The sequence below is a fragment of the Ochlerotatus camptorhynchus genome, unplaced genomic scaffold (genome assembly GCF_037179485.1).
Source record: "Ochlerotatus camptorhynchus isolate MF236.1 unplaced genomic scaffold, CSIRO-AGI_Acam_v1.1 ptg000498l, whole genome shotgun sequence".
NCBI lineage: Eukaryota > Metazoa > Arthropoda > Insecta > Diptera > Culicidae > Ochlerotatus > Ochlerotatus camptorhynchus.
In genome coordinates this window covers 1,092,844-1,120,261 of record NW_027040983.1, presented here as the reverse complement: position 1 = coordinate 1,120,261, position 27,418 = coordinate 1,092,844, and positions in this window count along the sequence as shown.

The window sequence follows — 27,418 nt, the reverse complement described above, 5'->3', positions numbered from 1 at the left end:
AACACATCTTAGTCCTTGTTACTTTTTATGCCTTGTTGATAGTGACAAGACTCGGCTTTGCCCACCGAGGAAGATCCCAACAAACAATTGAGAGCTCTTATAAACACCTGAGTTGATCAAACGTTGAATAATAGCTTCCAGAGTTGAACAAGAATGTAGTTGTATTGCCATTTGATTTAAAGTTTTAAAAGCTGTTGGAGCACTCTTAAATGATTGTTTACGTTCGGTTTAACTATATGCTTTATAAGACCTACGATAACTTTTATAGCACCTTAGTTAAACTGATTCACAAGAGTTATACAGAACGTGGAATAAACGCATCAAAACAAACAATTGGGAGCTCTTATAAAACACCTGAGTTGATCAAACGTTGAATAATAGCTTCCAGAGTTGAACAAAAATGTAGTTGTATTGCCATTTGGTTAAAAGCTTCAAAAACTGCTTGGAGCACTCTTAAATGATTGTTTACGTTCGGTTAAACTGTTTGACAGGAGCCATATAGGATGTGGAATAAACGCATCAAAACAAACCATTGGGAGCTCTTTTACAACACCTGAGTTGATCAAACGTTGAATAATAGCTTCCAGAGTTGTACAAGAATGTAGTTGTATTGCCATTTGGTTAAAAGCTTCAAAAGCTGCTTGGAGCCCTCTTAAATGATTGTTTACGTTCGACCAACCACAATTTTGTTGCTAAAAATAGCACAAGTGATAGGCATGTTTATATAACCATAAGGCAATGATTATTCGACTGCAAGAGAAGTCACTCAAGATGAGCTTGATATACTTCTCTCATATGATCAAAATATGTATTCAAGAATAGAGCAGATGGAAACAGAAGCGGCTGGCAATCCGGGATCATGAGTTCGAATCTTGCTTCGAGAAACCTTTGATGGAGTAGAGGTAAATTATATATAGGTGTTATTAATAAATGCAAACATTAATTTAAGACATATATCATATAATCAACGATAACATTTCTAGATAAATTCTCTCAATTAATGATTAGAGAGATTAATTGAAAGAATATCAATCAAAGATTAAACAGATACTTGTTACTACTTCCTCCATGATCACAGAATGTGAATTATGGCATAATTACATATTTTTTCAATGTGCACAAATAAATAAAATTAATAAAAACTGTACAAGCAATTATTTTGGCGCACCACGACAATTGTTAAACTAATTTTAATCTGTGAATATTGTGAGTACTTACACAACGGTTATTAAGGAGTCATTAAAAAGTGCTATAAACGCTTTTCACCGCTTGCTGTATAGTGATTATTTAGGAGTCATGAAAGAGTGTAACAAACGCCTCTCAGGTTCAATCTCTAATACATTTCGAAGCAGCTGTTAGGAGGTGTCTACAAACGTTGTATTAGAGCTTTCACCAAAACTAACTAAAGCTTGAGTTTAAATATGTATCTATAAACGTTGTATAAAAGTTGCTTCTATCCGGTTGTTAAGGAGTCATTGAAAAGTGCTATAAACGCTTTTCACCGCTTGCTGTACAATGATTATTTAGGAGTCATAAAAGAGTGCAACAAACGCCTCTCAGGTTTACTATCTACTAAATTTCAAAGCAGCTGTCAAGAAGTGTCTACAAACGTTGTATAAGAGCTTTCACCAAAATAATAAAGCTTGAGTTTAAATATGTATCTATAAACGTTATATAAAAGTTGCTTCTACTCCTATACCGCGTATACATATAATGGTGTAGTTGAACAGGTTCTCCAAACCAGTGTAAACAAGAGTTTTACAGAAGTTGTAATAAACTAATTGTACAGTTATTATTCAGCATGCAGTTGAATAAAATCACAATGGAAGCGTTTCTTCAACAAGAAATTGATTTTGGATAAATGTTTTACTGAATACGTTAGACAACACCTTTGTGTTGCAGTTGTATAGGTTCTCGAAACCAGTGTAAACAAGGGTTTTATAAAAGTTGTGGTGAACACATTGTGCAATTATTATTCAACATGCAGCTGAACAAAATCAAAACGAAAGCGTTTCTTCAACTGGAAATTGTTACTTGGGATCTTGAAACAAGGAAAAAATGAGTTAGTTAGTCTTCATTTTGTTACCAATACACTGGTAACATTTCCTTGCAGTCAAATGCTACATCCAGGTGGGCATAGTCAGCTCAATTAAATTAAAGAATTGTATTATATTAGTTATTAATAAATTAAATTAGTGGCACATTAGGTTAGGAGTTAAAATTAAAGTAAAAAGAAAAGGAAGCATTCGCCACATTAGGTTTCTTGAAACGAAACACAAACGCATTCCAGGACATATACGCGCTGAAATCAGTATACTGTGCTCTCGTCCGCAGTCTTCTAGAGTATGCTGTTGTTGTGTGGGCACCCTTTCACGCTATTCAAGCTAACAGAATCGAAGCCATTCAGCGAAACTTCGTAAGATACGCTTTACGTGTTCTGCCCTGGAACGATTCGGTAAATTTGTCGCCTTACGAAGAACGGTGCAGGCTGATTGACCTGGACACGTTGGCAGCAAGGAGGAAACTACTTCAGCGACTCTTCATGTTTGAATTGCTTATCGGTGACGTGGATTGCAACTCTCTTGTGAGCCAAATCTACATCAATGCTCCTCAAAGAGTTCTACGTAATTACACGCTTCTGTGGCAACCAACCCATCGGACCAACTATGGCTTCAACGAACCGTGGACTTTGTGCTGTCGTGTGTTTAATGAAACGTTTGATGTATATGATTTTAACATTAGTTAATCTACTTACAGACATAGAATTCGACACCTAGCCTAGAAAATATCTGTACAACATTATGTTGAAGATTTAATTAATTAAATAAATACGAGGGTCGCTTTTGATTATTATTTAAATTATTAGAGACGCAAAATTCAGATCCGAATCAATTTTGGAAATAATTCTAATATAATTCGTAAGTGCGTAATTCGTTAAAGAGTTCTGAGAAGAATTCTATGATGATTGAATGAGGATTCTAGGTCCAATTCTAATAAGAATTCAAAATTCGTTCTGAAATTTTGCTTAAGGGGGCTCTGATGAAAACTCCATGAAAATCCCGTCAACTCCAACTGCGGATAGTTCTAAAAGAATTCTGGGTGATTTCTCACGATACTTCCGAGACAATTCTAAAGAGTTCAAAATAAATTCCGAGAAAAATTCCAATGGAATCGAGTTTTGAGGGTTCAATCTCAAAGGAATTCTGAGAAGAGTTTTAAAATTTGTGATGGATTTTTGTTTTGAGAATTCTGAGAAAATACTATGGGGATTCTAAGGAGCATACGAATTGAATTTCCGATTGAATGTAAGGGAGAAGTCCAAGGACGAACATCCTAACGAACGTTATTGGTGCAGTGGATCCCCGGTGAAGCAAATTGCCCGGTTGTTCGGCGAGCCCAGTGCTAGTGTGTGACGAGCGTTGAGCCATTGCCGCACCACACGTGGCGGGTGAGTGGTAACGGACGTTGTGGAGGTGAGGATTTGGCCAGGTCCGTGTGGGTTCGCCCCCGCTGGTTGGATCCAATATCCGATACGTTACCGCCCCGTTAGCGAGCACGAGGGACGTCGGACCGAAGACACGCACCACGTGAAATCGAGTCAGCCCGTAACCTCAAAGCCGATCCGCTGTCGAAGAAGAACGAGAAGAAGAAGTTATCGGCGAGTCCCGTGCTGGTGGTGCACGAGCGTCGTACTATTGCCGTACCACACGCGTCGGGTGAGTGGTAGCCGAAGCCTTGGAGGTGAGGGTCTAGTGAGGTCTGGCGGGTCCGCCCCCGCTTGCTAGTGCCCAATATCCGATGTGCTACCACCGCGGAAGCGAGCACGAGGAACGTCGACAGGAGTACCAGCATCGGACCAGATCTCGGAAACCCAGCAAAACCACCAGCCCGTTAAGGTAACGCCAAGCTCTCTCTCTCTCAGCATGCATGCTTAAAAAAAACACCACGGCCGAAACGAACCTCCCCCCCCCCCCCCCCTTAACAATATGTATCTTTGGTTAAATAAAAAAAATGTAAATCAGACAATTTATTGTGTTTGTGCCACTATCCCCCAATAAGAAGTCCCTGCATGTAGTCCGACTGTGTGGTTGTTGTCTCGTTGTCGTTGTTGTCGGTAATACCAACAATCAATACGAAACTAACGATTTTAAATTGGCTCACCACTTTAGTAGCCTATTGGTCCCAAGCAAACGATTAACGTACCCTATTCTAGTTGAAATTCTATTACTACACTATGTTTGTTTTGATTCGCTATGAAAGTTTGACAGATAACATCAGGGGTGTGTGGATTCATGCAGAACATGCAGGGGTGAGTGAAATAGCTTGGGACTGCTTGGGACCGTTGTTCTGGTACTGAGTGAGCCAAAAATAATAATGATTTTCTTCGGGACCCAGTGGTCTTAGAGTTACCTCTATGGTAATACCAACAATCAATATGAAACTAACGATTTTAAATTGGTTCACGACTTTAGTAGCCTATTGGTCCCAAGCAAACGATTAACGTACCCTATTCTAGTTGAAATTCTATTACTACACTATGTTTGTTTTGATTCGCTATGAAAGTTTGACAGATAACATCAGGGGTGTGTGGATTCATGCAGAACATGCAGGGGTGAGTGAAATAGCTTGGGACTGCTTGGGACCGTTGTTCTGGTACTGAGTGAGCCAAAAATAATAATGACTTTCTTCGGGACCTACTAGTCTTAGAGTTACCTCTATGATATAAGCACAAACGAAGTGACAGACGGAGCGGCTCGAAAACTTTGGTGACTATAACCTGCTATTGCAATTTTTCAGTGTACCACATGGCAACACCACTACTACCAACAATCAATACGAAACTAACGATTTTAAATTGGCTCACTACTTGACTAGCCTATTGGTCCCAAGCAAACGATTAACGTACCCCATTCTAGTCAAACTTCCAGTACTACACTATGTTTGTTTTGATTTGCTATGAAAGTTTGACAGATAAAATGAGGGGTTCGTGGTTTTTCCTATGTTTCGAGGGGTGAATCGATTAGCTTGGGACCGAAAAGAGTACCAGAGCTGAGCCAAAAAGTTGCCTTTGAGCGGCAGATGACGCGGTTGCACCAACAACCAATACGAAACTAACGATTTTATATTGGCTCACTACTTGACTAGCCTATTGGTCCCAATCAAATCGATTAACGTACCCCGTTCTAGTCAAAATTCTAGTACTTCATAATGTTTGTTTTGATTCGCTATGAAAGTTTGACAGATAAAATGAGGGGTTCGTGGATTTTCCTATGTTTCGAGGGGTGCATCGATTAGCTTGGGACCGAAGATAGTACCAGAGCTTAACCAAAAAGTTGAGCTGGTTTATTCGGGACCTACTAGTCTTAGAGTTACCTCTATGATAGCATTGTGCATTGCCACACAATATACACATTCATGCATTGGTATTGGCATTAAAAGTAGCTTAAACTGCGAATAAATAAGATCATTATGCAGCTTCTGTGGAGTATGATGAAACGCCCAGTCTTTGATCAGCAGCGTAGATTAGATCTAAATCCTTTCGCTTTCCTTTCCTTCCGAAAAGGGTTTTTCTTTTATTTTTCAGAAATTAGAAGAATTTCAGTTTGGGTAATGATGTTTACGAGTAGTATCAATCCAAGCCCCATCGAACTACAACCAGGATATCAGCTGTGAGCCTGCAACCGCAACAATAGGTTGCAGAAATATTTGGAATTGGGAGAAACATTTTGGAAATTTTGGATTTTTATTAGATTAATAGAACTTAGCTATCTGGATTAACTGAACATTTAAGTGTAAAAAGTAATGAAAAAGTCGCAAAAGAGCGATCCATCCCTGCTTCAGTAATCGGTCCCATCTCTAGAGATGCACATTTAAGTGATATTTATAATGTACACTTGGTTGTCATTTCGTGGATTGTTGTTCGACAAATAAAATCACTATACCAAACCTAGGTGAAATTTATCATGTCTGTAAAATATTATCTTGAAGCAAACAACTTTTCTCTGATCCAGGTTCTCCGGTGGGCAATAAGACCCCGATAAAGCTGCTCCATAGAAACACATCAAGCTCTACATTGTTTTGGTTAATAAGCTACATTAAATTCCTCTTTAGTTTTTTGAATTATATTTTGTGTATTTTTAAGAGGTCTTAAATTAATTTTAGAACATTAAGTTCAGCTCTTGGACCATTCATTGCTGTATAAGTTAAAGTTCCAATCAAATTTCACTTTGAACTATCTTGACGTAGCAAATGACGCTAGATATGTGCTAGATGAAAATAGCATAGCCGTGGTTATCAAAAGAGAAAGTCGATGAAGAGAAATCCTGGCTGCGCCACTGCTTTGAGCTAATTCTCCTAAATCGACTCCCCAATATATTTCCCACGTTCCTATCTTCGCACTCATCGTGCTAGATAAAAAAAAGAATTGATCCAATAATAATTGCCGTGGCTCATCGACTGTCTAGCTCTCCATGTTATTGCAGCTCATGACATCGAAAGCCGCGGAAATTGAAATTTAAATTCCAGCGGGAAAAGCGCTACCCAGCGAGATCGACTGCCAGGGAGTCAGTCGCAAACAAGGCATATCAACACTTCCTGGAAGTTGGGCTTTTTGCTAGGTTTTCTCTCTCCTTTTTTTTTGCCAACTCTTCAATCCTCTTTGCGGAAGGACGTGCTTTTATTGGAGATATGCATATTCATGCTGTAACATATGTAGGTGAACTCATCCGGACAAATTTGACAACGGTTCTGGGCGGAATTTTAGAAGCACATTTGATTTAGAGAGGAGCCAGCAAATCAAACATAACTTGCAAAATCAGTTATGATGAATACATGAAACGAATATTTGCTTTAGGACAATATTTGCTGAGCGTGTTTGCTATGATTGCTAGCTGGTCCGAAAAGGATATGTTCACTTGATGGAGGTAGGTACCGTGCGAGTTTGTGTGTGTCACTGTTTGCACAACAAGCAAAAGATCCTTTATCACTGGAAGGAAGTACTTTGGCTAGCAAAAAAAAAAATCCTGTTGATGTAGATAAATAGCGATTGTGGCGCAGAGCTATCATCTTCAGCTTTACGTTTCCCAGGGGCAGTACACTCTCCTCTTGGGAGAATGAATGATACGTGACACCGTGTCGACAAGAACTTTAGAAGGCATTCTCTCGTCGCAGACAGCCGGAAATGGGTTGGAAATACCAGCATTTTTCAAATTTTGCCTCATTCACACCCACCATCATCAATTCGCATCCAGTCGTGTGAGGGGGCGGGAAAGTCACTCATGACCACTTCGGTACGTCTCGGGGGTGGTTGTAAAGCTGATAATTGCCCTACTCCCCTGGGGGCACGCACGTTTGTATCGATAACGGTTTAATATGTAGCTAATTACAACTTTGTCTACTACAAGCGAGCGTCTGAATAGAGAGCGTTCAACCACAGCAACAACAACAACAACAACCAAGAGCAAATGATATTCACTGTGACTTTCGATGGCGGTTCAATTATGTAGTTTAATTCTCAGAATTCGATCCTTGACACGCGATTGCAGATCTGGCGCCGTGTGCCTTGCTTTTCACGAAATTTTGTAAATTATTACAATTGCAAATTGACATCCGGCGTTTTATGACTCTAGGATCCTGTCCACAATGTCACGTTACCATGCATCTTCTACGACCTTCATACCACCATCCAAACCACCGCCACCACTTCGGACTGGAGTGGCAAGGTATGCAACAATTTTTTTCCTCACAATCGGAAGGCACACACAACGATTAAATTCCGTCCGTTAATCCACTGGCAAAACAATCCGATTGGCATAGCTCACCGGCAGCCCATTCCGTCACGGGCTACTGTGAAGCTGTGAGGTACTCTTCACATCAACACCACCACCACCACCGCCACCATCAAGGAGATACGAAAGCAAGAGGAATTACACCGTCGGCCGGCGTACGCGAGGTACTGAATCCGAGTGACGAGTTGGGATGCCTTTTATAATATGGTGCGAGTATCTCTCACGGATTCGGCACTTTTGGGAGCCCTCCCCCGGCGTCACTCGGGACGATGCTGACGACGCGGGAAGATTTCTTTCTGAATCGGATGCTGTGCGGGCACAGGCGTCAGCAGGCCTGGGATAAGCTTTTGGTGTTGTCAGCTGAAAACAAAATTGAAGACTAGGTAGGTCGGTCATACGGGTGGTAAACCTGCACGAAACGAAAATCAATTATTTTATTCATATGTTTCACTTATACATTTTTGCCAAAACAACAGCCTTATACATTCCATAAGACATACCACATAGGTCCTATAATAATGCATAAAAGGTATGTGTGACCGCTTATACATTTCATTTGACACATGATCTTCATTAACTTTTTTGCAAGGCGTCTGCTTATTAGTTGACTTATACATTTTATGAATAATCAGCAAAAGAAATTTGCCAAAAGGTATAAGGAGATTTCTATCCGTGTGGGGCTACATTATGCGAAGCCAAGTCAAAACATACAAAAAACGCTTCGTTTCGACTTCCCCAATGAGGCCCATATGCATATGGGGCGTGAGCCTTATTTACTAGAAAAGAAAACCCCCACTATTTATACAGCTATTATAACATTATGAAGGTAGCATGCAACTTACCTTTTTCCCTCAGGGGCTGCCTACTCTGTCGATCGGGAGATTACGTTGGGCCCGCGCCGTCGCTCGCTGCTCTCTGCGTCGTCGCAGGCGTCGGGGCAATTGCGGCAGGGATTCTCCTAGGAATCCTGCGAGCACACGTGGTTAGGCGTACTTCTTTTGGTTGCGGCGCACTTTTCGGACAGAGGTACGAAATTTGATTTCACCACTCGCGCACTAATGTGGACCGTTCTAACGGCCTGTTCTTTTCCGGCTTCTCGGACCAACACTACACACTTGAATTTTTTTGCCGAGATGGGCACCACCGAGCAGCTCGGCATTTTATTTTGCTGGAAATTCAGCAAAAAATATGTTTGTTAGCTGAGATCTCGGCAAAATTCCCGTTTGTTAGCTGAATCTCGGCAAGTTTTTCACTGAGATCCAGTAAAATAAAATGCCGAGCTGCTCGGTGGTGCCCATCTCGGCGAAAAAATCTAAGTGTGTAGGAGCTCGAAGGAGGCAATTATTCACTCCTTCGGCTACCACACAACCGACGGACACTCGCGAACTTAGGACTGTGCACCAGCTCGGTGGCAAATACTACGCACGCCACGTGTAGGTTTCGGCACACTTCGTCCGAACACCAGAGTTATGCACTACCGAGCCTGGTTTTAGGATCTTCTGGCCAGGTTACAGGCCGTTTCACTCGCCACACTCGGCGTCACACACGCGAAAGGTAAAAATCCGTATTATACTTTCTATCTCGACTGTATAATTTTGCGCGTCCGTACGGTCACAAGGTTTTCCACAAAAGAGGCCTCCTCAAGCGGTCGAGAGCCTATTTATCTCCTCCCTCGCTCGCAATGGGAGGACTGAACTTCCTTCCACACACGTTTGCCCACCGTTGAGAAGGGGTGGTAGTCGTCTACTCGAGCAGTTTTGGTAGCGGACGGCGCTCAAATAGGCGAGTTTATTTTAAATATTCTAACAATTTCTAGATCTAGCTCCTATCTTACAAACAATTACAATAACAAGTATATTTTAATTTAATGGGACATGCTCTAATGTTACATTTCCCCCGGGGCACAATAAAAAAAAAACAATATTTATATTTTTTTTTTGAAACAAACGATCAACGCTATTTAATAAATTATGAACAGATAAACAAAAGAAACAATTAACAAAAATTAGAAAAAAAAAATGCAATAAATATATATTTGTATCCAGAAAAAATACTGAAAATTAATTTGAATACTAGTTTACAATGTTGATCTAAAATTTGAACAATGGGTTTATTTATAAAGGTGTTCGAGTCGGGTACACGCAATTGGGGGACCCCCGTGATCTGGCACGCCATCACGGTGAATCCAATAAAAGTTATTCGGAACTCATCGAACACCCGTTTCTCTGCCTTGAGATCAGAGCTACGCTGGGTAACTATTTATCTTCGTCCCACCTACGTAGGTATGTTGCAGCATCTTCATGTTAAAGGCTACCAGGAAAATCTTTCGGAAGTGGATCTCATCAATTTTTTTTTTTTGACTCCGTCCCGTTCAATACAGAAACCTATAACCATTCACAAGCCCTTTTCCCCACTAGAATGATCGTTCAAGAACTCCCTAGCCTTACCATCTTTTCTTACAAAAGATTTACTAGGCTCTTCTCACGATCGGCTTGATTTATTTTTGACTAATAAAACTTATTGAAGTATCGGCCGGCCATTAAAATATGTTTCTAGTCTTACATCACTCAAACGAGAAATAGCTCTCCTATATAGGCCTTTGGTATCACCTACTCCCACAGAGAGGCACATTAGACCTTACACATGAAGAACTAGACCACTGACAGCATACAAAAGACTCTCAGCACGTATGAGAGATAAAAGATACTGAGTGGTATGGGGTGTGAGCTTTTATTCACAGGCTAAGGTATCTCATATTACATAACAAAGAACGGATTTTCAAATTTAAAGAGATAGATCTATCGATTGCAAGCGTAACGGTTTTCATTCAACTATGGTTTTATATGTTCTGCGGGCCAAATTCCAATTTTTTTCCCATCGTGATCCTCTAGTTCATAAGAACTAGTCCCGTGTTTGGCCACGACCTTACAGGGTAAATACATTGGTGCCAATTTTGCATTATAATACTCTCCTGCGTTGGATTGCTTGAAATTTCGCCGATACACTTGCTGACCCACTTGAAAATCTTCTGGCCGCGTTCGTTTACGCATGTTGTATCGCTGAGTGCCAGTTAAGTAGGCTTTAGTCAAGTTCTTCTTGACAATGTCGTAGACATCTTCGTTTATTTTTTTCTGTTTGTCGGTTCGATCATCGAGTGAATATTCTTCTTTTCGGCGCATCCTCAGTAGGGTGCTTCATTCTGAAAAAAGTGATGAATTTCTGATGGGCCACCCTCCAGTTCGATTCATAGCCCCAAAATATGAACCTGTGCAAAAATTGGTAAAGATTGATGAAGGTTTAGAGGTCGCGCCAATGATTTGAAATTTGTATGGGAATTACTATGGAAGAATTTAAAAAATCGCTTATATCACTATAACTTTGCTTCTACTTGTCCAAATGTCGAAAAAATTTAGTATGTTATTGCATGGCAATAAACAAAAAGCCTACAGTTGCTACGCTCAGTTTTGCAGCGTATCAAGAATTATAAAAATGTGAAAAAATGGCAAAATAGGGTAAATTGACAGATGAATATGTACAAGGCAACAACGCCAATTTCATCGCAACAACAACAGGCTTGTTGATCATTGTCATGACAACCACATATTTTTTTTTTCAACGTTTGGACAACTACAACCAAAGTTAGAGCAATGTAAACGAAAATCAATAATTTCCCATACTAATTCACCAAAATCTCCATACAAAATCCAAATCATTGGCGCGACCTCTAAACCTTCATCAATCTTTACCATTTTTTGCACAGGTTCATATTTTGGGGCTATGAATCGAACTGGAGGGTGGCCTATCAAAAATTCATCACTTTTTTCAAAATGAAACACCCTAATCCTCAGATGGTCATCTCCGCTTATTGCGATCTCATGTTTTCTGGTCACAAAAAACGGTGTCAATCCAGTAGCTGAATGAACTGTATTATTAAATACATGCTCGATGTCGGTAACTTTTAAATCCCAGCATCTTTGATCCTTCTGGCAATACGTTCGGATAGCGGCGTTAATCGATCGATTTAGTCTCTCTACCGGGTTTCCTTGACTGTGGTGACGAGAAGTGGTCCAGTGTTTAACACCATGTTGAACCAACAACGCCTTGAACTCTTTAGAGAGGAAGGTGCTTGCGTTATCGGTCAACACAATTTCTGGGATTGAGTTTCGAAGAAACCATACTTCTCGCAGGATCTTACATAGGTTTCCGGCTTCGATTCGGCGAACTGGGTGCATTTGACACCACTTGCTGAAAAGATCCTGAATCACTAATATATGTATGTTTCCCGCTTTGCTTTTTGGCAGTGGACCTATATAATCCATCGCTATTATCTGCCAAGGGTGGTCGGCTATCTTCTGCTTGCCCATTATAGGTACTGTTGGCACCGTGGCTGGTTTACTCTCTTTACAAATAGTACATTTCTGGATCCATTTCCTAGTGTCCGATGCCATATGCGGCCAATAGTAGCGGAGTTGTAGACGACACAACGTCTTCTCAACCCCTCGATGAAAGCTATTTTCGTGTTCCTGCTCAGCAATGCGCTGTCGGTTTCCGGGCGGCGGGATCATCTTCCACTCAAACCTCACATCAAAAGGTTCTTCATCGACCGAGACATACTTCCAAAGCTGTCCGTCTTCGAAACGGAAATCAGAATAGTTCTCCGGCTCTTCTTGTACCTTCTGAATCAGGTCTTCGTATGATGATGTACCTAGCCTAGAAGCTTGCACAGCGCAGATGCTGCGAGACAACGCGTCCGGTACGATGTTATCAATTCCTCGTCGGTGTACGATCGTCATGTCCAGATGTTGCAGATCGAGACTCCAGCGACTTAATCTGGACGATGGTCGCCACTTATTGTTCCGGATGTACTGGAGCGCTGAGGCATCTGTCACTAGCGTGAAGTGACTACCTTCGATATACCCTCGGAATTTTTCCACAGCTATAAGCACCGCTAGTGCTTCTTTTTCCGTTGCCGAATAGTTTTGTTGAGCTGCATTCAGCTTCTGGGATACGAAACTAATTACCTTTTCTGACCCTTCTTGCATTTGAGTTAGCACTCCGGCTACTGCTCGATCACTCGCATCCGTTTGTACTATAAATTCCTGTTCAAAATCGGGGTTGGTGAGAATCGGGGCTGCAATTAGCCTTTCTTTGGTGATCCGAAATGCCTCGTCTGCTTCCTTAGTCCATCGTATTATCTTCGGTTTCCCGGCGAGAAGATCTGATAACGGAGCTGTTATGGTGCTGAAGTCCGGTATAAAACGCCGGTAATAATTTACCATTCCGAGAAAGCGTCGGACCTGTCGGATGGTCTTGGGAGCTTCGAAATCTAGGATTCCTTGCACTTTTGAAGGGTCAGGTCTGAGCCCATCAGAGGACAATAGATATCCTAGAAACGGAACTTCGGATCTACAGAATCTAGATTTTTCAATGTTTATCGATAAATTGGCGTTTTTCAGCCTCTTCGCCACCTCTTCCAACAACCGAATATGATCTTCGAACCTGTCACTGGCCACAATGATGTCGTCCAAATAAACAAACACCCAGGGCTCCAGTTCTCCAGAACCAAGGATCTTATCCATTAATCTGGATAAGGTAGCCGGGCTGTTAGTTAGGCCAAATGGGAGGCGTGTATACTGAAACATGCCTCGTCCTTGGATACAAAACGCGGTGAGAGGTTTTGATTTTTCACTCAACGGTACCTGAAGAAATGCGTCCTTTAGATCTATTGTACTTAGGTATCTAGTTTTTCCCAAACGTCCCAATATTCGACCGATATGTGCCAGGGGATAACTGTCTCGCTTGGTTCTAGCGTTTAGCTTACGTGCGTCCAGGCATAAGCGTACAGTTCCGTTGGGTTTCTTAATTGGGACCGCATTTAGCGCCCAATCGGAATTAGACTCTTCAATTACTCCAAGTTGAAGTAATCTATCGATCTCCTCGTTTAAAGCCTTGTGTATAGCGGGAGAATACGGGAAAGGGGAAACTCTTACCGGTGGTGAATCTTTAAATTCATCCTTTAGTTCTATCTTATGTTGGGTCAGCGAGGTTACCTCAAGCTGACCGGACATAGCTAGTTTGAACTTCTGCTTAACGTTATCTAGTGCCGCTATCTGTTCGGAGCTAAGCTCAACAAAATCAGAAGGGTTACTATCAGTGCATTCATCGACATCCACTAGAAAAATGGTTTCCTCACCTTTTCTTATGTGGAGGTCAAAGGCAAGAAAGAAGTCCATGCCAGCGATACACTCCACTGGTAGGTCTTCAACAATAGTGGTCTCTAAAACTTTGATTTCATCTCTGAACCGAAACGGTAGATAAATACTGCCAACAACCTTTAGTGCGTCTCCAGAGGCACTAGTGAGTTTCAAGTTACTCGGAAATATTTTGGTTTTAGGACCCCTCCATAGAGAAACGATTTCTGTGGAAACAAGTGTTTTTACACTACCACAATCTAAAAGTGTACGAATGGAACGACCAAAAACTGTTGGTTTGATATACGGCCGATTATCGTTGATAACTGCCAAAACTGTAGAAATGGGAATATCCTCATTGGTCTCTTCTTGAGAGTCGGATACTTTTTCATATCCACACGCCGTCAAAATGTCGTCTATTGATGAATTTATTGAATCGGCTGCCTCCTGGCAAACGGTTATTTCGAAGGATCCTTGTCCTTCTGACGCTGGCCGTTTTATGAACAATACGGACAGCGGTGTGTTGGGAAACCCTGAAATCCACACACTTGGCAATGTATCTTGTACTGTTGCGAGCAGTGGTCTGTCAGATGCTGCTGACTACGGCAGTTGAAACAAACGAACTTATCGTTCAGTGGCACATGAGACCGTAGTTGGGCTTCCACTCCTTTACTAACGTCTTTTATCGCAGAGCTATCCTGAGACTCCGAATCGCTGGAACTCTTTTTCTCCGGCTTTTTGTTTCCATAAGATTTTCCTTCCTGATTAGGATGTTGTTGATCCTTTTTGAACGGTTGTTTGGTCGCCGGGTTGTTAGAGCTAGATTCCTGATTCGGTCGACTTGTCATAAACTTCCGTTGGTTTGAATGTTTCTGAAACTCCTGTGGCGTTTGTCCACATTTGCGGTTATAGTTGTTCGAAAATGATGGCTTTCCGACAGCTTGTATCGCATTTGTTTGCGCATTGTTTTGGGGTTTCGAGAAAAGGTATGTGTTAGTGGCGTCAATCTCTTGTCCTGCCATCTGTAGTTCGAACAGGTCTAAAAACTCTCGGCCTATAAGAGCTCTTTTGTAGTCTGGGCGCAGATTTCGCCGCACCGCTTGTGCAATGTCCTCCTCTGATACTGGTTTTGCCAAACTTTTAAACTTCCTTTCAACGTCCAAGAAAAACTCCAGAAAACTTTCGTTCCTCTGCTGTCTTCTTTGATGAATTTCTAACAGTACGAAGTGGTCTAGGTCGGGATGCCGAAATGTGGCTTTGAGGCTTTCAATAAGTTCTGAATAGGTTGTGAACCTGTGTTTATTACTCATAAACCACATCTTTGCCTTTCCTGTAAGTAAGCTACCGAATGACCTCAACAACTCCGGTTCGGAAATCAGCTCTGATTGCGTCCAATCATTCACTTCCCATAGGAAAGTATTTAGACCTGCCCCTCTGTCTTCTCCCGCATATCGCATTGACCATTTAACGACAGGAATGGTTTTCATTCGATTTGCAACAGGTATGAAATCCACATCCTGATAGGGATTTAAATGAGGAGTAGGAACAGGGGTGTTGCATCTAGGATTAATATTAGGGTAGTGGTTCGGATTCAACGGATGTATGTTGAATCCCCTAGGTATATATGGATTCAGGTTCGGAGTAGGTATCGGGATATTGTTTGACCGCGGATCAGGTCTTAAAAGATCGTCCGGGTGAAAATCAGATCTATTCTGAACTGAATTTGCAAAACGGTTCGGGGTGGGTTCTCTCGGAGGCCATCCAGCATAGGGGTTAACCGTTGGAATAGGATGGTCATGAGAGTAAAAGGGGTTCAAGTGAATCGGATGATGATTTGAAGGTTGACTAGTATATTGATCAAAATGTATGTGCGGGTTATTCACCTGGGTTGGTTGAGTTCCCGCAGCATCATATGGATTGGACCATTGAGATGAAACCGGAGGAACATCTCGTGAAAATGTGGAAGAGTTCCGATTAGGTTGCGGTTGAGTTACCGGAAAATCATATGGATTGGACCATTGGGATGAAACTGTAGCAACACCTGGTACGAATTCGGATGCGTTACGATTCACTTGCGGTTGAGTTAGAGGATTGGACCATTGCGATGAAACCGGAGGGCCGCTCAGTACAGATGTGGATGGATTATGCTCTGGTTGTGGTAGCCTAACATTAGAGCTGTATGCTCGCTGGTCCTCTCGAGAATTGCTAATAAACTGCGATCCGGATCCTGGTACACTGCTTACGCTAACCGAACTCACTGGATTCACCACACTGGCTGGAACCGAAGTATTCACTCCCGTAGATCGCGACAGATCCAATAAATTATCTGGTAAATCACGTATCGTGTCGAACCGAACTTGCCTAGCTTGTTGTACACGCGACGCGACATGATACCGTGGTGTTGACCACGTAATATTTAAAGCACTATCTGAAGCGGTAGTGACAGTCGATGTATTCAAGGTTGGCATAAAACTGGTAAACGATGTTGAACTTGAATTTATACATAAGTTCTGTAAAAGTGGCTCAATTTCCGGGGCTATGTGTAAGGTTGGACCAGAAAGAGCTTGTGTTACCACCGGCGATATTGTCCGCGATGTGAGAACCGACGTCATCACGAGAGCCGATTTTGTCGCCACTGGCTGATCCAATGTATTTAAATCTTGAGTCTGTTCTGCCTGAGCAGCTAAGCTAGCCGCTCCCTGTAATTCCTCAGAAACTGAGTCCGAAACAGACACTGATAATGGTGAGTAAATGGCATTTTCATTAAAGTGTGTCAAATACGTTTGAACCACCTTTGAAAAAATCCAATTGGCATCATTAGCACGCCTACTAACGCCATATGTTCGTTTGAAAAGTTTCAAACGATGATAAAGATGCAGGAGAGCAGTCTTGGACATCAATGGATCAAAAGTATTAGCTTCTATTTCATTCCACACACGCTCTAATCTTTCTCTACACTCCAACATTTCCCTTTCAGGATTACGGTTGTATGAAAAAATACGAACGAGCCCATCCGCTTCTTCTCGCAAAGCATTCTTGAGTTTTCTGCGGTTAACACTAAGGCTTCGTTCTTTTCCCACTAGCATATTCCTGATCTCAAGTTCAAAACCAACCTCATCATTGGTCAAATAAACGACACACATCCCCGTCTGATATTCTCTATCCATACTTATGATAGAAATTGTTTGCCCACCGAACTGAAGTCAACAAAAATTGTCTACTTATGTGACCAAAGTTTGTGGTCTGCAAAAAAAACCTTGTTACGCTTGCAAAAAAAATAGTAGTGTAATAATAACGGTGCACCTGCACACGCTATATCTGGTAAGTAAGGGATAGAAACGGAGATCAGAAAAACAACTATTGTGTGGCTCAGTATACCACTTCCCTATACATTGGGTCTACGCTTAAACGACATGCAAAAAAATAAACCTATTGATCGAAATGCGTGCTCTATATTTCAGCCTATTATCCGAGAAGTTCAAGGCCGATCGTGAGAGTACCTTTTGCTTGAAAGTGTTAGCTGAAAAAAAAAACAATTTCCTGATAGCAAGTGCTATATTCTTTCTCTTGAATGATCACTATCTGTGGGTGCAATGGATCGTGCCCAATCGCACGTTTCTGTATCGAATGGAAGAAACCAATTTCGATGTTGAGAGAGGTAATTTTTTTAAACGGTGATCAAACACAGGAAAGATTTCCCCTCAACCAAACGAAAAATTAACTCTCGAATCGATCTAAAGTGGACTTTTTCGTTGGAGCGCCAAATATAACATTATGAAGGTAGCATGCAACTTACCTTTTTCCCTCAGGGGCTGCCTACTCTGTCGATCGGGAAATTACGTTGGGCCCGCGCCGTCGCTCGCTGCTCTCTGCGTCGTCGCAGGCGTCGGGGCAATTGCGGCAGGGATTCTCCTAGGAATCCTGCGAGCACACGTGGTTAGGCGTACTTCTTTTGGTTGCGGCGCACTTTTCGGACAGAGGTACGAAATTTGATTTCACCACTCGCGCACTAATGTGGACCGTTCTAACGGCCTGTTCTTTTCCGGCTTCTCGGACCAACACTAGGAGCTCGAAGGAGGCAATTATTCACTCCTTCGGCTACCACACAACCGACGGACACTCGCGAACTTAGGACTGTGCACCAGCTCGGTGGCAAATACTACGAACGCCACGTGTAGGTTTCGGCACACTTCGTCCGAACACCAGAGTTATGCACTACCGAGCCTGGTTTTAGGATCTTCTGGCCAGGTTACAGGCCGTTTCACTCGCCACACTCGGCGTCACACACGCGAAAGGTAAAAATCCGTATTATACTTTCTATCTCGACTGTATAATTTTGCGCGTCCGTACGGTCACAAGGTTTTCCACAAAAGAGGCCTCCTCAAGCGGTCGGGAGCCTATTTATCTCCTCCCTCGCTCGCAATGGGAGGACTGAACTTCCTTCCACACACGTTTGCCAACCGTTGAGAAGGGGTGGTAGTCGTCTACTCGAGCAGTTTTGGTAGCGAACGGCGCTCAAATAGGCGAGTTTATTTTAAATATTCTAACAATTTCTAGATCTAGCTCCTATCTTACAAACAATTACAATAACAAGTATATTTTAATTTAATGGGACATGCTCTAATGTTACACTATTCCATGTCGGGATACAATGTTCACCTGTTCACTAAACGGATCTTGGTCCTTCATGTGCATTTGCCGTACCTGTCGAGATTCACCTCATGGAGTGCAAGAGTAACAAGAAGTAAACATTCTGTGTCAGTCCAAAGTAAGTTCTTGTCAGAATAAGTTCTTGTACTATAACTAACAATCAATACGAAACTAACGATTTTAAATTGGCTCACTACTTGACTAGCCTATTGGTCCCAAGCAAACGATTAACGTATCCCATTCTAGTCGAATTTCTAGTACTACGCAATGTTTGTTTTGATTCGCTATGAAAGTTTGACAGGTAAAATGAGACGTTATTGGTTTTTCCTATGTTTCGAGGGGTGAATCGATTAGCTTGGGACCGAAGAGAGTACCAGAGCTGAGCCAAAAAGTTGAGCACGTTATTTCGGGACCTTCTGGTCTTAGAGTTACCTCTATGGTTTTATCCAGGAGCTCTGTGACAGGAAGGAAATCGTTCTGGAGTACTGTTCAACAGACCTTATGATCGAGGATCTTCTTACGAAGCCCCTGGGACCTGTGAATCACCAGAAGTTCTGTAGTACGATCGGATTTCAGATGAAGACGTGAAAAGGCTGCTCATCGAGGAGGAGTGTCGGGATACAATGCTCACCTGTTCACTATACCGATCTTGGTCCGTCATGTGCATTTGCCGTACCTGTCGAGATTCACCTCATGGAGTGCAAGAGTAACAAGAAGTAAACATTCTGTGTCAGTCCAAACTAAGTTCTTGTCAGAATAAGTTCGTGTACTATAACCGTTGATAATTAAAGCATAAAGTTAAAAGTATTCTCCCGTGTATAGTTTTCTTTCTGTGCCGAATTCTCGAAGCTGTATTCCGTTGTGTTTCCCCAGTCCGCCCGTCATTCCATCTTCTTCTTCTTGTTCGCATTTCAAGCTTATTGCTTAGCGCATATTAGCTTATTGCGTGCTCTCAACTTAGTGTTCTAAATGCACTTCCCCAGTTATTAATTGAGAGCTTTCGATGCCAATATCAATGCATGACTTTGTATATTGTGTGGCAAGCACAATGATACTCTATGCCCAGGGAAGTCGAGAAAATTTCCAACCCGAAAGATTCCCTCGACCGGACTGAAAATTGAACCCGTCGCCTCCGGCTTGGTAATACCGTGCCTTTACTGACTAGGCTATGAGGCCCCGTCATTCCGATATAGTGGTAGGTAAATCCAAAACTTTTCCACAGGGACAGGCACGGTGAAGTGGCCTGGGCTTGGAGATACAGATTCACTAGTAGCACGCATTAGATTTTGTCCTTTCTTGGAAATAACGCAGTTTTTTAGTGTGTATTTTATTTTCTGAAGAAAACTTTGTCTTAGACATCATTCGGATTAGATAAGCAGGTTTCGTGCTATGATTAATTGAAAATTAACGAATAAGCCGATTCATCAGTTTGCGTAGATTTGTTGGCTAAACCAAAGATATTTAATTAACAAGATATCTCACTTATCAAGTCCTCGAACAAGGCAATGGATACACCATTAGACTGATGCAAAATTTGACTTTTTCGCTCCACAGTGCTTAAATGGTTTCAAATCGGGTCCTGATTAGCCTCCCAAAGTTACAACTCATTTGGTTACAAATAGACTTCGCACAAGCCATTTGAAGTTTACATGTAAATTACTATGAGAAATCTCAACTTTTTGTTCATTGCCTTCTAGTCTTTTTCCATATTGAGCTGCGAAACGGTTCGATAGCCATTCTTAAAGAAAATTTTCTCAGCTACAATTTTACTGAAGACCGTTTCTATGTAAAACGAGACAGGAAAAAGTTATTAATTATTTAAGAGATTGATAAACTTATGACATGATCAAGCAGCTGCTCTGTTGGCAACACTGTATTTTGCAGTGTGACATAGTAGCCATGATTTTTGTGTCCTATTCAACGCCCCAGAAACACCAATGTTGCCTGCTGAGCAGTTGATTGAGCATGATCATAAGACATCAGCGCATTGAACCATTGATAACTTTCGATCCTTGCATTTAATCAAAAAGTGGTCTTCAGCAAAGTTGTAGCTGGAAAAATTTCCTACAAGTACAGTTGAAAGATTTGGAAGCAGACCGATATGGTGAATTATTAGATAGACATGAACAAAAATCTTGGTTTTAACATAGTAATTCCCATACAAACTTCAAATGGTTTGTGCCATCTCAGTTTCTCACCAAATGGGTTCAAATTTTGAGAGGTTAGTCAGGATCCGATTTGGAATCGTTTAAGTATTGTGGAGCGAAAAAGTCAAATTTTGCATCAGTCTAATACACCATCCTTATGTGATCGCAGTGCCATCTGATGAGTGCACATTGAAACTGTTGGGAGTCCCCCGCCAAATTCACCACCAGGGCTCAATAAATGACAGGTGTCAGCATGACATATGCCAGCGTGGACGTTGATAGTCAGCCGGGGGAAGAGGATGCTCGATGTCATCATTATTATTTATTTATTTATTTAATTTATTTATTTAATTTATTTATTTAATTTATTTATTTAATTTGTTTTTCTTCATCGGACTTAACGTGTCTAAATGAAGCCTGATGGGGAAAAGCCTAGAAAAGGCGTAAAACCCCATATCTTTTCGAAATACATGAATCACAATAATACAATACAATTACAATGAACATTAATCAAGTCTATAGCATAAAAAAAAGATATCCTCCTCCCCAACTAACATTTTTGGCTTTGTAAGCCAACTTTTCCAGCGTTGCTGCTACAAGCAAAAGCTAGCAAAATAGTTTTGGAGGGCGTTTACTCAACTTTCTCACAACCATTATTCAATTTGTCAGTCGCACTGAATAACATCAGCCAATAAACGGTAATGTCACTTCTATACACTCACTAATCAACTTTCAACTTGTAGCTGCAAAACAAAGCTAACAAAGTGAATATATTACTCATTTGATGGCTTCTAAACAACCAACCACTCTTGCTGAATAACATAAACATCAAAAGTGCTTTTTCAACAACTAAACAACCTGTACTCAGCTTATAAACTGTGTTAGAGCAACTTCGGAAGCATTGTCACAGTCAACTTGGTTTATTTTTAGACGTCTGCAGTTTTACAGCTTTTACTCTGCTCTTTTATAACTAGTCGAGAAAAGTGATTCGTGTGCACTATTATAAAGCCTCTACTCAGCGATTTTGTTGTAGAAGGGAATGTTGATATGTTTACATAAGTTCAAAGTGTTGGCGTAGCACCAAAGATGAATACTAAGATAAAACTGTCGGAAGAAAAACTTTCTATTTTAGTGACTTCTTTCACGGTCCCTTTCATCCAATGAGAACCCCCCGTATTCAAGGTAATTTTGTGGTTTTGCTGCCCCCTCGTAAGAGAGGAAATTTTGCGCTCATTTTTATCAAAACAATCACACCAAAATCATAGATGTCCCATTTTTTAATTACTCGATTAACAACTAATCGATTATTTTTTGTTCGCTGTGCTGCCATTTTTCCACCAATGAGAGTGCAGCACATGTTTGAAACGATCGGTGATGATCCTGTGGAGATGTTAATGCTTATATCGGCATGATCTAACCGATTATAAATAGTTTACTTTTCGGTTTGTTAATCGATTAAACGATTATACCATAGAGGTAACTCTAAGACCACTGGGTCCCGAAGAAAATCATTATTATTTTTGGCTCACTCAGTACCAGAACAACGGTCCCAAGCAGTCCCAAGCTATTTCACTCACCCCTGCATGTTCTGCATGAATCCACACACCCCTGATGTTATCTGTCAAACTTTCATAGCGAATCAAAACAAACATAGTGTAGTAATAGAATTTCAACTAGAATAGGGTACGTTAATCGTTTGCTTGGGACCAATAGGCTACTAAAGTGGTGAGCCAATTTAAAATCGTTAGTTTCGTTTTGATTGTTGATTATACGAATGAAAATCGGACATCAGATGAATGTGAAACGTCATTTCAAATATAAGGCCGTTCATAAATAATGATACAATTTGAAAGGGACCGGGACTAATCACAAATTACGTCTCCACGGTAATTGAAATAAACACGAGTGTTCACCGGTTGGTAGCACAGTTGGTAGTGTCAAGGTTTGCCAATGAGGTCGTCTCGAGTTTGATTCCAGGTTCCGGTGCAGGGAAAATAATTTCGTGATGATTTGTAACTAATTTCGATTAATTTGATTTCACAGCAAAATAAACTCAATAAATTCCTTCATAAAAAAGCGTAAACAGTATTTAACCCGGCTTCAAGAGAAAGCTGTGTAGTGATTATTGGATAACCGGGAAAAGGTTGAATAAGCGCCTTTCAAGTTCACACACAACTAAACAGCAGGATAACAGCTGTATAGAAGCGTTAATGGATATGCAATAAGAGCTTCTCCCGACCGTTCCAACAGCCATAAGTAGCTGACTAAGATCGCCAGATTTGCTTGTATAGAGGTTGAGTAAAGGTTTCCTCATATCGTATAACGTTTGAATACAGCTTGAGGCTGCATAAATGAAATGAGTAAAGCGTTTACATTGTGAAAATTGTTAGTTGGGTATGGCATAGAGTTGTCCGTGAATCAGGTAGAAGTCCTTGCCATGCAGTTGAACCGGGAACAAAAAATAAACAGGTAGCACCATCCTTCACGTGTACATTAAATGGACAGCTACTCACCTTCTCAGGAGTCTGCTCGTCTGCCGAAGCTGAGTGATGACGATGAGTGATGACACCGCTTCGTGTTTTTAATTTGCGCTGTACCCTCCGCTCAGTGTTGTGGGTTCGTACATAGATGATGGTGTGCGTGTTTTCTTCCAACGCTGCAGTTCAACGTTGTATCATCACAGACCTATTGGCGCTGCTATCTGTCTCTATAAATTCCAAAGAGTTAAGGGGGTCTGCTAAAACGCTCCCATAGTTGCTGTACGTTATGTAACGTGCCAGTGCGGTGTTACTCCCAGCACTGATGAGACCCCCCGTCCCCAAGCCTCAGGGTCGGCACACGCTCGTGATAATTCCGCGAACCAAGAAAACACTCAAAGTTCACTCAAGACAAACTCCCACTACCTTAGATTTCTACTCCTACCTTGTGCTAGCACTACTCTTCTTTTGTCTTCGGGGCCACTTCACCTGCCACTGCCGTCGTCGTCGTTCATTTCCTTCCTCTGGTACCGCATCACCTTCTTGGGCCAGGGGTGGACGCCTCTACCTGTCCCGTACGCCCCTCGAGTATGGTGACGGACTCGAGGTTTCAACGAACTACAAGGGTAAGTTGGCTTGCCTGCTCGGAAAAAAATCCGTTCCCGAAAACGGCCAGCTATCCAGAACAAAATTTTCTCAAATATACACCGTGAACTATGGTTCACGGCTGTGGTTCACGAATATGGGAACTCTTTTTTCCCCGTGTGGATTGGTGGCACACACTGTAGCTGAGGGATCAGGTTCTCGAACTGCGATTCGGACAGACTACCGGCGATTGGCGTGGTCGACTCCGGAAAAAATACGTTGAGTACGCAAATGTTACGGTAAAACCAACCGGTGAACACTCGTGTTTATTTCAGTTACCGTGGGGACGTAATTTGTGATTAGCCTCGGTCCCTTTCAAATTGTATCATTATTTATGTACGATCCTTATATTTTAAATGACGTTTCACATTCATCTAGTGGTGGCCGATTTTCATTCGAATAATCGTTTAATCGATCAACGAACCGAAAAGTAAAATATTTGTTATCGGTTATATCATGCCGATATAAGCATTAACATCTCCAGAGGATCATCACCGATCGTTTCAAACATGTGATGCACTCTCATTGGTGGAAAAATGGCAGCACAGCGAACAAAAAAATAATCGATTAGTTGTTAATCGAGTAATTAAAAGATGGGACATCTCTGATTTGGGTGTGATTGTTTTGATAAAAATGAGCGCAAAATTTCATCTCTACCGAGGGGGCAGCAAAATCACAAAATTACCTTGAATACGGGGGGTATTCATTGGATGAAAGGGACCGTGAAAGAGGACACTAAAATAGAAAGTTTTTCTTCCGACAGTTTCATCAACCGGTGAACACTCGTGTTTATTTCAGTTACCATGGAGATGTAATTTGTGACTAGCCCCGGTCCCTTTCAAATTGTATGATTATTCATGAACGGCCTTATATTTGAAATGACGTTTCACATTCATCTAGTGATGTCCGATTTTCATTCGAATAATCGTTTAATCGATTAACGAACCGAAAAGTAAACTATTTATAATCGGTTAAAGGGTGTCCACGATGAAATTGCCACACTATGAAATTGCTCTAACTTTTTAACCGTTGGGTAGAATTTAATGAAAATTTGGGTGGATTTAGTTCATAGTGCATTATTTACATCCTGCAAGTTTTAAAGTCCTGTGATCAAAACTCGCGGAAATGGAGTCGAAAGAACAGCTTGTGTGTGATAAAATCTTGCGCATTCATCACGAGAACAAGGATCTCTCGCATTGTTCCATCGCTAAAACGTTGGGAATCGCGAATTCCACGGTGTCGCGAGTGATTAAGCGGTTCGAGGAACGGTTGACCACCGATCGGAAGCCCAGAAGTGAAGGAAAAAGTATTCCGTACAACACCAAAAATCACAACCGCGTAGTTGGGGCCTTCAACCGAAATCCGAACGCCTCCGTTAGGGATGTGGCTAAGAAGCTGCACCTAAGCCGAAGTTTTGTCCAGAAGGCCAAAACTAAGGCTGGGCTTCGAACGTTCAAGGTAAAAAAGGCCCCTAATCGCGACGAGAAGCAGAACAAGTCCGCCAAAACCCGTGCCAGGAAGTTGTACCTCAACATGCTGACGAAAGTTGAATGCTGCATCATGGACGACGAAACATATGTGAAGGCCGACTTCAAACAGATCCCCGGCAACCTGTTTTTCACGGCCAAGGATAAGTTCAGCGTTCCGGAGCATGTCCGCACTCAGAAGATGTCCAAATTTGCGAAGAAATTCCTGGTTTGGCAAGCCATCTGCACGTGCGGGAAGCGGAGTGCACCTTTCGTGACCCAGGACACGATGAACGGACAGGTGTGCATAAAAGAGTGCCTCCAGAAGCGGCTGCTTCCTCTCCTGAAGGCCCACAACGTCCCAACAATCTTCTGGCCGGATTTGGCCTCATGCCACTACTCCAAGGACGTGCTGAAGTGGTATGCGGACAATAAGGTCAATTTCGTGCCGAAAATGTTCAACCCTCCCAACACTCCGGAGCTCCGCCCCATCGAGAAGTACTGGGCGATTATGAAGCAGCACCTTCTTAAACGACCTAAGGTAGTGAAGACAGTCGAGGAACTGAAGAAAGTATGGGTTTACATGCAAAAAACGGTTGATTCACAGGTTGTGCAGAATCTTATGGCCGGGGTTAAGGCCAAGGTGCGGGCATTTGCGTATGGACTGTAAATAAAATACGAGTAAAATGGTAAAATGAAGTTTAATAGTTATTTCTCAATCCCTGAAAATTTGATGGCAATCGGATGAAAACTCGAATTTTGCGAATCAATTTTGTGTGTGGCAATTTCATCGTGGACACCCTTTAGATCATGCCGATATAAGCATTAACATCTCCACAGGATCATCACCGATCGTTTCAAACATGTACTGCACTCTCATTCGTGGAAAAATGGCAGCACAGCGAACAAAAAATAATCGATTAGTTGTTAATCGAGTAATTAAAAAATGGGACACCTCTGATTTTGGTGTGATTGTTTTGATAAAAATGAGCGCAAAATTTCCTCTCTTACGAGGGGGCAGCAAAACCACAAAATTACCTTGAATACGGGGGGTTCTCATTGGATGAAAGGGACCGTGAAAGAAGACACTAAAATAGAAAGTTTTTCTTCCGACAGTTTCATCTTAGTATTCATCTTTGGTAAAACCGCGAGGTTCTGTGGGCGCGGATGAGAATTCGAAATGGCGGTTATCGACCTGATCTCACTAGACAACGGTTGGATCTGGTTCGAGGTTTTCTTCTTCTTCTTCTTATTCGCATTTCAAGCTTATTGCGTGCTCTCAACTTAGTGTTCTAAATGCACTTCCACAGTTATTAATTGAGAGCTTTCGATGCCAATACCAATGCATGAATTTGTATATTGTGTGGCAAGCACAATGATACTCTATGCCCAGGGAAGTCGAGAAAATTTCCAATCCGAAAGATTCCCTCGGGGTTTTCTTGGTGATGGTAAATGTCCAATGATACGTGGCAACTTCCTCTACAACTTCTTCAAACTTCCAACTTAGCTCACTTTAGCACTTTAGCTTTAGTTTTCACCTTCAAACTATTAATTTTTAGCTTTGACTTTCGCTATGTGACCGTAGTCTATAATGATCACCAGGCTTATAACTGTGCCTCTTGGTGGACGATGACCCTGAACCGGGACCGTTGACCCGTCGTACGTGCCACGAATACTCCACACAATGGCCCCCATTACGCCACCCCTATGGCCGTCCATTCATGACTTCACACAGCTTGCTCTGGCGGTGGCTAGTGGCATTTTCCTACAATTTATATGGAAATGTCTCCTACTGGCTGCGTTCGTGGGGATTCTGGGACGTTTTACCTTTTACAAACATTTAAACCTTTTCTTGGATAAAAAAAAAACAAAATATACGAAAACTACACGCGGTTAATATCACCAATCTTGGACGCAACACTTAAGGCCGGCGCACAATAGATACGTTTTCGGGTTTTTTGACAGATAATGTATGGGCTAACTGTCAAAAAACCCGAAAACGTATCTATTGTGCGCCGGCCTTTACACTTGTTACAGTTAGAAGCGTTATACCCC